Genomic DNA, 12298 nt, shown 5'->3' with positions numbered 1-12298 from the left:
GGGAAGAAAAGCCTTGGATCACTCAACAGAAAGTCATCTTGCTATGTGGTCTCAAAACCAGTTTGTAACACATAGGGCCAGCAGAGATGACGAGATTTATTTTGCTAACTGAAGTGAGAGCCCCTGGGTTTTGGAAGCTTTAAGAATTGGGCTCCAGTCCCAAATCCCCAAGCGTAAGCCTGACTCATCTGCTGCTCACCAGTGTGTTCAGCTCTGTGCTAGGCTGAAAGGCAGAAATATTGCATGACAGTGAAAAATGCAGAGTAAGGATGCAGCTGCTCTGAATATGTGCACATGGGAGGCAGTTACTGAACTGCACACCTTCTCCTGATGGCTAGTAATGTTTTAAGGTGCTGATTCACGTGCTGTGATTTTTGAGACCCTACTGCAAGTTCTCCAGCAGCACAAGGCCCAGGTTGCCACACAACTGTGTCAAGATCGTGGCAGGCAAACGCTGCACAGAGCAAAGCGTCTTCTCACCGTGCACTCAGCAATGAACAACCCCCGTGTGAGCTGCTCAACAACATTTGTGTGCCTATTTTTAATGCCTGCACTGAGAAGTAATTTAAGGTTTTAAGCGGAGAATCTTGAAAGAAGGTGACAAAGGTGCCTCAAATTGTTTTCCCCAGAGTAAAGTGCATCTGCTGACAGTTCTCGAGGAGCTGCTAACATGCAGGAGTTCAGTAACACAATGCTGTTCCTCGACATTCTCCTGGGCATTGCAGCATCAATGCAGGCCAAAACTTTGGCAAATTTAAAGTTGCAGTTAAAAAGAAAAAGACACACACACACTTTTCACATGGGTTACAGACCAGACACAACTTGCTCCAGAAAGAATCACTCCTTTACTTCTGCTTGTACAAATGCCTACCAACCAACTTAACTACGTTAAACAAACACACTACTACCTGGTTTTGTTACCACAAATGCCAAAGAGAAAATGAACCTTAACAATGTGATACAAGCAAGATTTAATTCTTTAGGTTTTGTTTAATGTGCTCATTTCTAATGTGGTCAACTTCCGCAGTTACGCTCCAGTAAGTGGTGTACCATCAGTCTTAATAGACTTCCAATGCAACCACGGTTGCTGATTTATCTCTCCCCATCCCACATCCTCTTCAGAGTCCATTTCCATTTCAAGCATCAGTACCCAATGCTTGCAGCATCTGCAGGTTGCCAAGCCAGTTCATCTGCGGAAAAATTGATACAAACTACTTGCCAATGAAAGAAAATACACCCTGTGCTGAAAACTGTGGCTAGCTTGTGCTTTTCCCATCTCTCTGTAAATATGGCAATGCCAGCTGCTAATTAAAGCAGACAGGATCAAATGATGTAAAAGCTGCAACTGCAGTATGGCATCTGTAAGCCTCTAAAGAAATATATATTAAAAAACAAGGCTAAAAAGCCCTCCAACCAAAACCCTGTAAAGGGATAAGCACTCCTAGCTCTTTACGCTGCAATAAGGAGAATGGAGAGCTGCTGCTAAGGCCACCCTGTGAAGAAAGCACAGGGTATGCAGTAAGAAGCACAGAAAACACACAGTGAGGTCTGCGCTTCCGTGGTGCTAAAGCCATGCTCTCCTCAGGCTCCCGAGGAGCCCTTCAGCTGCTGGAGTGCCTACCGCTGATGCAAGCTGACAGAAGCTGCAATGCAGCACTTGCTCAGGCACGATTACCTCTGAATTTGTGTTCCACTGCTGTCACTCATCCTATGCCAACTCAAGGGCATGCCTTCAACAGGCATCACTGCCACGGTTCATCTCTCCAGCTGCAATCCTGTTCAGATACGACCATTCGTGATAGGCTGTAACCTACATTTTTGTTACAGTTTGTTTAAAGTAGGTATAATAAATGATTCAATTAAAAAGATAGCACCCAAAGAACTGGGTTTTGGTACAGGAACAAGGATGGTATAATTGGGTCTTGATGTAAGCAGTATTCCTCTGATTAAGAAGAAAAAAATCTGTCCAAAGAAAGTAGATAGTCTCATTAATTTCCCACTCCCAACAGGATCAAAAGGCTGGGAAAGGTATGCCTTGCAGGTCAGACTATGATAAAACAAGAACAGCTTAACTCAGTCAGCTAACCCAGGATAAACCAGCAATTCACGCGGGATATATTCTACGCTGGGCTTTATTTTCCTATCCAGGAGATGTAGCAAAACTCTACAGCAGCAGAGGTGGGAAGCATTAAAAAAATATCCTGTGGAGACTGATGAATTGTGAACATTAATAAAACCAGAATCTCACTTCAGCTCAAAGTGACAAAGCTTTACACCAGGTTTGCTAAACACAGCTGAGCTCGGGGCAAAGCCAGCGTCTGAAATAATTAAAAAGTCACATTGAGCTCCAAGGAGAGACATGCAGAGTTATGTGCTATGAAAACAAAATTAAACCTAACACCATCTTAAAGCACCTAAAAAAATGACTGAAGCAAAATAGTGACAAATCAGGATCAGCACTGACATATCCAATGACTGCTCTCCTTTACTTGAAGCAGCTCTTGCAAGCGAAGTTTGGAATCACAACTGGCAGGAGGAGGGAAAGGATCCCCAGTGAGATTTTTTTCTACCAAGAACCAAATGTGAGAAGACTCACTTTAAAGCAAAAGTGCTTACAGAAGACAGTGTGACACACCTTCCTTTGCAATTTGACTGCCTATTGCAAAAGGTGTGTGGGGGGAAATAAAGAGAAATAAGCTTGCAAAACAATGGTGAATACATCTTTTTAGCAGGAGCTAGTTTCCAAGAGGGCACCAACTCCCTTCAGCCTGACCCCCTGGCTTGGAGCAGCCTCCAGGAGTCACACAGAGAGGGTGCTCCTCCTCTGAAAACAGCTGCTGGCTACTGAAAATGCACCTGTACTCTAAGGTTTCATTAAAAGAGTCGCACTGGACACATTTCAAATAACTTTGATGCTGCCATGCAACAGTATGAAACACTGACCTATCTAACCTGGAGGGCACTAGAACCACTTGGGGCAAGATGAGCACTTAACTTAGGCATCTCTCTGACAAGATGCACTCAAAAAAAAAAATAAATATCTGACAAGAAAGCAGAGACCAAAATTAAAGGTCCCATGTAATTTCCTCATTTAAAAATAAATCCTCTGTCAATTTATTCTGCCATCTGTTAGTGAGGTTAAAGGTCAGTCTGAAATCTAGGCAGACCAGCAGCCCTCATGGGTTTTCTTTCTTCAGCCAGCAGCACACAAGTGTTTGATGGGCTCAGGATCTCAGCCAGTTTCCTTCAGCTCTCCAGCCAGAGTGACGTGGTACATTTAGAGCAAGGCTGACCAAGGACAGCCTCAGGCATACTGCAAACCCAGGCACAAATGTGCCTGGATCTGCAGCTGGATGCTGTTATCCACCCTATTTCTTTGGAAGATTTAGCCCCTTCTGTCTCTGTGACCAGTATCAGCATCTCCCAGTAGCAGTTCTGTAGCCCCTGAAAAGGCCACTAGCACATCCAAGGATCCCTCCTAAAAATGAAAAGAACCCCTAGAGATGAGAACACCCACCAAAAAGACAGGCATAAACACAGAAATCAATACAGAGCATCTCCCAACACCTCCTCAGACATCAGATCAAGGTCCATCCTGCCCTAGATCATTGTAGCACAGTCCTCTAAGTGTAACTCAGCTTTACAGGCTTGTTGGCCAACAAGGTGCAAGAACTAAGCTGTCGATAGGAAACGTGCTGTTCCGGCACTGTGCTCACTCTGACCCATTCCAAAAGGAAACAGCTGAGCTCCAAACATGCTGTGGCCTACAGATTTATTACAGACAACACTTCCGAAAGGAAAAGCACCCAGGCTTAAGTCACACAGTCTTTAGCCCATCCCCTCAAACAGGCTAATTCATTTATAGCAGGATATGCTTCCTGCCATTAAACATCTATATGGAGAAAATATTACAAACTTCCTTTACAATCTATATTTGAATTGGAGTGGTAACACACCGCTGATATCACTGCTGCTGCTACTCAATGCTCAGCACTGACTTTTTAAGCAAACTAGAGGGGTAGGTGCTATATCATGGCTTTCTGTTATTTCATCTCCAAGTTTCCCCTCCATTACCATCAGAATGCTCCTCCAGGAAAGCAGCCAAGATAGACACCACCTGTCCTGGTGACTCACGGCTGTGAACTGGATGCGATCGAAGGAACGTGAATCACCAAGAGCTAATTAAACCAAGTCCAGCATTTTGGTAAGAAAAGTCTATCACCTGCACCAATTTGGAAGGCTCTTTCACAGCGGAGCATGGGACAGGCACAGAGCCAAGTCCTCTCTCTACAAAACCTTCCCAACAATTGCTTCAGTAATCACAGGGGCAACCACAGGGACAGGAATGATATTCCTATCCAAGTGACAGAGTTCCCCTGCTCACCCACATGGACAAATTTACTTCAGAAAGAAGCAGTATGTTCTTTTCTCAGCCAACACAGTAAAATTAGAGACCTCTGCAGTTTCTTCAGGCAGAACCAGGAAAACCCTGCTTCCTGCAAGATGCTCTTGACCCAGTGAACCATAAAGCACTACTACTTTGAAAATATTGAACCTGCCTGGCTGTGGGAATAGGGACCTGAGCTCCAGTTTTACAACTGGAATTCCCTGTCATAAACAACTTTCCAGATAGCTGTGAATCATGTTTTAGGATAATTTGATTCTCCACAAAACACCAATGCCATATTGGTGGTGTTTTGAGGAAATTTGTGAGAAGCCAATGCAACATTTTTCAGCATGGCTTCTCTCATAAACAAATAATAGATTAATAGACGAGGGGCGAGCAACTGATGTCATTTACCTGGACCTGAGCAAAGCCTTCGACACTGTCCCACACCACATCCTGGTCTCCAAACTGGTGACACATGGGTTTGATTGGTGGACCACTAGATGGATAAGGAACTGGCTTGATGGCCGCACCCAAAGAGTGGCTGTCAATGGCTCCATGTCCCAGTGGAGGCCAGTGACAAGCGGAGTCCCTCAGGGATCAGTCCTGGGACCTGTCTTATTCAACATCATTGTGGGGGACATGGACAGTGGCATTGAGTGCACCCTCAGCAAGTTTGCTGATGACACCAAGCTGTGTGGTGCAGCAGACACGCTGGAGGGAAGGGAGGCCATCCAGAGGGACCTTGACAGGCTGGAGAGGTGGGCACAATCCAACCTCATGAAGTTCAATAAGAGCAAGTGCAGGGTCCTGCATCTGGGTCGAGGCAATCCCAGGCACAAATACAGGCTGGGCAGTGACTGGCTGGAGGGTAGCCCTGAGGAGAGAGACTTGGGGGTGCTGGTGGACAAAAAGCTCAACATGAGCTCTCAGTGTGCACTTGCAGCCCGCAAAGCCAATCAGATCCTGGGCTGCATCAGGAGAAGTGTGGCTAGCAGGTCGAGGGAGGTGATCCTCCCCCTCTACTCAGCCCTGGTGAGACCCCACCTGGAGTACTGTGTCCAGTTCTGGAGCCCCTATTACAAGAGGGATGTGGAGGTGCTGGAACGTGTCCAGAGAAGGGCCACAAGGATGATCAGAGGGCTGGAGCACCTCTCCTATGAGGACAGACTGAGGGAGTTGGGGCTGTTCAGTCTGCAGAAGAGAAGGCTCCGAGGAGACCTAATTGTAGCCTTCCAGTATCTGAAGGGGGCCTACAGGAAGGCTGGGGAAGGACTTCTCAGGATCTCAGGTAGTGATAGGACTAGGGGGAATGGAATGAAGTTGGAGGTGGGGAGATTCAGGCTAGATGTGAGGAGGAGGTTCTTCACCATGAGAGTGGTGAAACCCTGGAATGTGTTGTCCAGGGAGGTGGTCGAGGCCCCGTCCCTGGGGGTGTTTAAGAGCAGGCTGGATGAGGCTCTGTCCAGCCTGATCTAGTGTGGGGTGTCCCTGCCCATGGCAGGGGGGTTGGAACTAGATGATCCTTGTGGTCCCTTCCAACCCTGAATGAAACTATGAAACTATGAAACACATCAAAGTCCACAGTGAGAGCCTGAAAGATAAGTGTGCTGTGCCTTATCTTCAGAATACAGATCTCCAAAAAGCATCTCCCCAATTTCCCCTAGTAACTTCAGACTTAACACTCAGAAGACAGGGAAAAGGCAACACTATTACAATTTCTATGTCTATGACCTTTAAATGTTTAACTAGCCATCTATTCTTTACAGTGAAGATAAAGCCACAGGTGATTAGCTTCACTATGAGTCACTGTGTCCCTGTAGTGCAATAATTCAATTAGACACTTTAATAGCCTTCAATTTTGTCTGGGATCTGCTTACTAAAGCCATAGTCCCCTAGGTACAATTTTGTTTTGCCTCACAAGCTAAGCAGGGTCAGCCCAGGTCAGTGCTGGATTGAAGGAAAGGTCTTGTAGAAATCCCAGATGCTCCAAGAAACAGGGTTGATGCTTCCAGAGGAGGCACTATGAAGAAGAGGTCTGGGAAAAGGTCTGGAGCTTGTGCCTGGATACAAGCTGCAAACATTCAGTGAGCTACAACTGATTCCCCATGTACTAGGTAACGAACGTCATCATCATTAAGCCACACCTGGATTTAAGAAGTTACACAGGGAAGTATCTGCAAACTTGAACTGTGTTCTTGACATCCAAGGCTCTTCCCCTTCCCTCCAGAGTAGTTTTTTTTCTCCAACAGCTCAATAAGCAATTCTGAAAAGCAAAACCATCTTTTACTCCTCCCAACAGCTGACTCAGCAAGAGCAGCAGCAAACTTCCAGAACATGCATGTACCCTGCTGACCTCTGGACCTCTAAAATAGTTTCACTTTCCCTCAGCACTTGAGTTCTCCAAACCCAGGCATAGGCAGGATGTACTTTACTTGCACTCATGCCCACAGGATCAACCTCCCTTTTCTGTTCACAGTCCAGAATGTTACCAACACACAAAGTTACATTAGTGGGAAGGGTAAACATTCTTTATGTCAACACATGGCCAAATACACCCACTGAGAATCAAACTACACACAACATCTCCTGTTGTAAATCTGCACTGGGGAACAAATTACCTTTGGTCACCCTTTACTGAGCATTTCATAAAGCTTAGGACTCTGTTCCTAGCTGCAAGCTAACAGGTAAGTGCTTTACCTCAGACAGCATCTACTCATGGGTTTTGACCCAGAGATTCTGGGTTCAAACTCTGCTGCTGCAGCCCAGCCCAGCCATAAACAAATTACAAGCTTTCAAAGACAGCAATGAAACATTTTCATTCTACTGCAAGCAGTTCAAAGAGTTTTACTAAATAGTCTTCCACTTCTTAAACCAAGTGTTCTGCACTATGGAAAAGGGCTAATTTTACCTTGTACCTACTCTGGTTCTATTTATAAGGCCACATTTAGTCAGATATGTTTTTTTTTAATCCTGGATTAGACTCACCAAGAGTCTTATCAGCACATCAGTCAAGGGTTTGCAAGGAAAATATTTGTACCATCAGCTCCAGCACGTATGCACATAGCTTCATCCCAGGAGAAAAACAACTGCATTTTCATTAGGCATTGCACTGCTATTCACAGAAGTGTTAAAGCAAAGTTACTGCTAAAGTTACTGCTAACATTACAGTTACTATCTAACATTACAGTGATGCAGGGAGGCCCTAATGGGAGTTTGCCACACTGCATTGCAAAAGGGTTCCAGGACCAATTACACTGGGAAGATTTATGTCGAAGACATCTGCACCTGTATGAACGGGAGATGTTTAGTTTTACAGAGAGGGGGAAAAAACCTAACTGTGGCCTGGTATTAGGAAGTGAATCAAGACAAATTCATCTTACACAGCAAGAAGATGGCAAAAATTAAAAAGCAGGGAAAGAGTAAAGTCATATATCAACCTTGTGACTAGAAAGCAAGAAAGAGGCAGTCTTTTCGGCTTCCACTTAACCCCCAAAATCTTGTTTCTTTCTAAGAAAGCCTCAACTCAAGACTCTTACCTGCCATTATGATTTTGTACTCGGGTTCATACAATAAGGGTAAAGGTGCAGCATGTAGGCACCATGATCCCTTTCTGTTTCCAACTCCTCTACAAACACTCTCAATGCTTCAACCTCTCTGCACTCCTATAAGAAAAAGCTGGTGACTCACCACAAGCAACTGAAACATAAAGAGACCCGTGACTCACCTGCGTAGAAGTGAGCAGCTCTTCTACCTGCAAGATTTCATCTCCCCAACAGACACCAGCCAATTTTGAGACGGCATTAATGCCTCCAAGTCTTGAACTGGTGACTTAAGGAGCATTCTACTGAAACAGGTACGTCACAGACAGCAGAAGAGGAGGTTTATGGGCAGGGTAAAGTCAGAATAAAGCATGTGTTTAACAGCTGGGCTAGGAGAGGCCACAACCCTTTCCTTTTTTAAAGGCAATGTAATCTCCACACCACATCCCACATCCCAGGACTGTGGGAGCAGATACATCCCTGGTGCAGCATCTGGGCTCAGAAGGCTGTAACTTGAGCAGCTCCTACCTCTGGTGAGCAGGACATAAAAAACACTGTCAGCCTGAGAAGAGACATGGATTGTGCTCTTGTATGTTCAGCACATGGGAGATGGTCCTCTCCATCAAGAAGCGCAAGTGAGTGACATTTGGTCAATTAGGTCTCTATTAACATGCAGCTGGGGACCTGGTAAGGAGAACATTTATTTCTTTTTTCTTCCTGATTTGATAAAAGAGACATTGAAACTTGTTTTAATCTGCAACACAGACTGATAAAACCAGCTGCCCAACAGACAGCCTCTCTCATGAAGGCTTAATTCTCCTTGGAGAGCTCGAGAGAAGCTTTACTGCCTGCCGGATAAGTCATGTTTACAGCAGATCCTCAGAGCTCCTCAGCCTCCTGGATGAATTTAGAAATCAGACCGGAGGGTAGATTTGCAGAGCAGTAATTAGCACAAGAGACGATGGAGAAGCAATGGAGAAGAATAATTTAGTCTGTGTCAACTTAAGGTCAAGGTCTGGGGGGCTTGTCCAAACTCCTGTGCAGCTCATGGGAAGCAAGGCAGGGAAGGATGAAATGAGGAGGATCTGCAATCTGAAAACCCAACTATTCCCTACAGACCTGCTTGAGCAGCCTTAATCAGCTTTGCAACTCTTGCTCCTTCCTATTTCAAAGCTTGGTTGTTTTTTTAAATACACACAAGAAAAACAAAACAAAACAAAAAACAGGTAGTGGGCACCCCTGACAGGCAGCAATGCTATGTTGCCACAATGATTGTAACAGTACAAGAGCTGTTGGCAGGCAGAGTATTTCCCCACTACTGCCTTTCGGCTAATGAGTCAGCAAGTGCCTTAACTTACATAACACATCACCAGCTAGACCAGGCTTGTTACTGTGCAATTGCACCCCCAGAGCTGCTGTTTTACCAGCTGGATTTAACCCCACTACCCTCTAAGCAACTTCCAGAAAAAAGCCCTCATTTTGCCCAGGCCAAACAATCCTGAACAGAGCACCACAATGCTCCCAAACAGCAAAGACACAACTCTGCTTTTAGTTCTTTTGTTGTAGAAGAGACATAAGACAACCAGCTCATGTGAGCAGTTTGGGGCATGCAGAGCAGGCTGCAGGTCTTGCAGGGACCATTCCAGCTGGAAACCCCCAGATGCTGAACAGGGAGACAGGCTTGAGAGCAAGAGGCTTGAAGGCGTCAAGGGGGTTTTGCAACAGCCCTGGGTGGCCTGAAAGCACCAGGGCTCACTACTGAGAGTGGCTCTGTTGTGCATTCAGGATTATTGATTATCCTATCTTAATCTCATGACTGAGTGCCAAGGGCAAAAGCAAAACCAAAAAAGTTCATATTCTATACAGCTAGATAGCTATTTAAAATCATTAACAGAGATTTGTATCTCTGAGATAGCCTTCTTTTCTCTGGGGAAACCAGGCCGCTGCATACTAAGAGACTGAAAAGTACAATAAAATGAAGAAATGAGCTTCAATAAATCATTAAGCTAAAGAGCATAATGTTTATCTTCAATGTCATGTCCCCCCCAGTCTACAAAAGCAGATATATAACTTTTTGGTTTTCTGTTATCTACTGTTAAACTGTCATGTGTGTGGCTGCTACAGAAGATTGAAACTTCTTTTCAAGTGCATTGAGCACCAGGGATTGTCATTTCTTGCCATGGAAGTGATAGTTGCATGCCAGTCCATATCATGCAAGAGCAACTGGAGATAAAAGATATGGAAATGAAACTTTGAAGAACAGGCTGTTCACCTTCTGCTGATGTTCTGTCAGCTAGACATGTCCAAATTTAATTAACAAGACAGGCCTGTGCAATCATTTTTTACCAGTTCTGATCCCTATTCCCTCATGTATTCTTCCTGTACCTTCCACCCCTACATTTCCAAGTGTATTATATATATAGCGAGGCCCCGAGTGGTATTGAGGGCCCCCAGAAATGTAGGCAAAGTCTTGTGCTGCTGTGGCACTTCTCCTGGGGTGGCAGTAGGGATGGGAAGGTCAGGCAGAAAGGCTGGAAGAAAGCAAATCCATTTTAAGAGCCGAAGTTGTTCAGGATCAGCAGGAGAAGTCAGCCTTACAGGTATTTCAGGGGTATTAGTAGTTTTGTAAAGCCTTGCTTCCTCTTTTTTTGTAAGAATAGAACAGGAAAGCTCTGCTCCCTCAGGCCTGACATCCAAAAAATTAGCCTATGTTTGTTCTACAGAACAGGACTTACTGTATCCAATTTAGACCCAATCTGTTAATCTACAAACAAAAGCAAATAAATACTGAAATTATGACTAAGGGGGATTTCAAGAGGCCTACACCTTATTGTGTTTTTTGAGGTATTACAAACAGAGTCTCGCATTCATTCTATTGTGTTTCCTGCTGGCATGAACACAAAATTTGAAGCTGCTTTTGTCTGCTGCTGCTGATGCGAAGTGTAACTACATGTTCAATCCAGCCTGGGAGGGCTGCTCTTCAAAAGTCAATTTGCAGCATGATTTCCAAAATCCTGACCATACAGATGCACAAGCAAATCGCTCTACTGTTCTATACAAGCCCTCCAACTAGTGCTATGCTCAAGTCCTTGAAGCCCACCAAATTCACAGACTCTAGCACACATGATCAAGGTTCACAGAAGTTCAACCCCATCTTATGTAAGAGACAAAATTGGTGTGTTTGTCTTTAAAGTCCACCAAGATAAATACTAGGGTCAGCAAACATGCTGGGCAATATTTAACAAAGAAAAGCTGGGACCTTAACAGGATTTGCAGCCTCAAACTGCTCCTGAAGGCAACAAACATGACATGATCATTCTGACAGCTGTGACAAATTAGGTTTCATTTGCCTGAGAGCCAGCCATGTTCATTTAACTGCAATTACTGGCACATCATGATCCCCATGCCGGTGAAAGCACTCAGCCATCCAGTCAGACTGCAGAACAAAGCCTCTTGTACAGATCAACCTGTTTAAACGGTTCTTCTGTAATAACACCAAATCTTCAAAACAACTATTTGTTAGTATGTCCCAATAACTTCTTCAGGGGTTAACTGTGGTACCCCAGCTCTTCTCCAACCATGGAACAATAAAATCTGGTTAAAACGCTTTAAACTCTGCACCCCTTCCTAGTGTGCCTGGTTGCTGAGCGCAGTGGCTGACAGGAGAACATGCTATTTAAAGATGTTTACTCTATCTGGTCTAATCCAGGAAACTTCAAAATTGTTTCATCCAGCCTGAAATATTACCTTGAAAGGCTAAACATATAAATTAACTCTTTTTTTTTTTGGTAACTTGTCTTTATGCCTGAGAACAGACCTGCACTTTATGATCTTTAGAGCAAAATCCTGTACACAACTGCAACTCCGTAAGAGCTTTTTCATTGTTCCCTTACACTTCAATCTCACCAAAGGAGAAAGCTTCTGTCAATTATAAATGCACCATTTCAATGTATTTCCTTGGTGAGCTAATTTAAAGGGGAGGGAAAAAAAAACCTATTAAAAAAAGAGCACCAGAACCTCTGGGATGTGGCCATCAGCTTCCTGGAGAATTCCTAGATAACACATCCCCAGCATGTCTAATCCATTTAGCCACACCATGAAACATCACTCATTTTTCTGCAAGACAAACTTTACTTATTCCCCAAGCAGGACTTTATAGACCTCCACGTTCTGTGGGCAGGAATGCAGCAGCCCTCATCCATCCATCTGTCCGTTTGCTGTGGAGGCACCAGCTGCCAGCACTAACAGGTGTTTGCTGGTTTTCTTCTCAAGAGAAAATCCCAGGCGCTATCTCCAGTGGAATGCAAAACACCAGCACGGCACGTAGGGCCTGACATAGAGCCGCATTCCTCCCCTACACCGCAGCCCT

At 44.6% G+C, this 12298-nt stretch overlaps 1 protein-coding gene across 17 annotated transcripts in view; it reads right to left on the bottom strand.

Annotated features, from left to right (window-relative positions):
* Positions 1 to 12298, bottom strand: part of MTSS1 (MTSS I-BAR domain containing 1) — a 119874-nt gene that overhangs the window by 44367 nt on the left and 63209 nt on the right. The gene's annotated exons all lie outside the window — the stretch shown is intronic.

This window comes from Melanerpes formicivorus, unplaced genomic scaffold (assembly GCF_026170545.1).
Source record: "Melanerpes formicivorus ecotype bairdi unplaced genomic scaffold, bMelFor1.0.p_v2 SCAF_32, whole genome shotgun sequence".
In the NCBI taxonomy this organism is placed as follows: domain Eukaryota; kingdom Metazoa; phylum Chordata; class Aves; order Piciformes; family Picidae; genus Melanerpes; species Melanerpes formicivorus.
The sequence above is the reverse complement of the archived record's forward strand: the minus strand, read 5'-3'. Positions and strand labels throughout refer to the sequence as shown.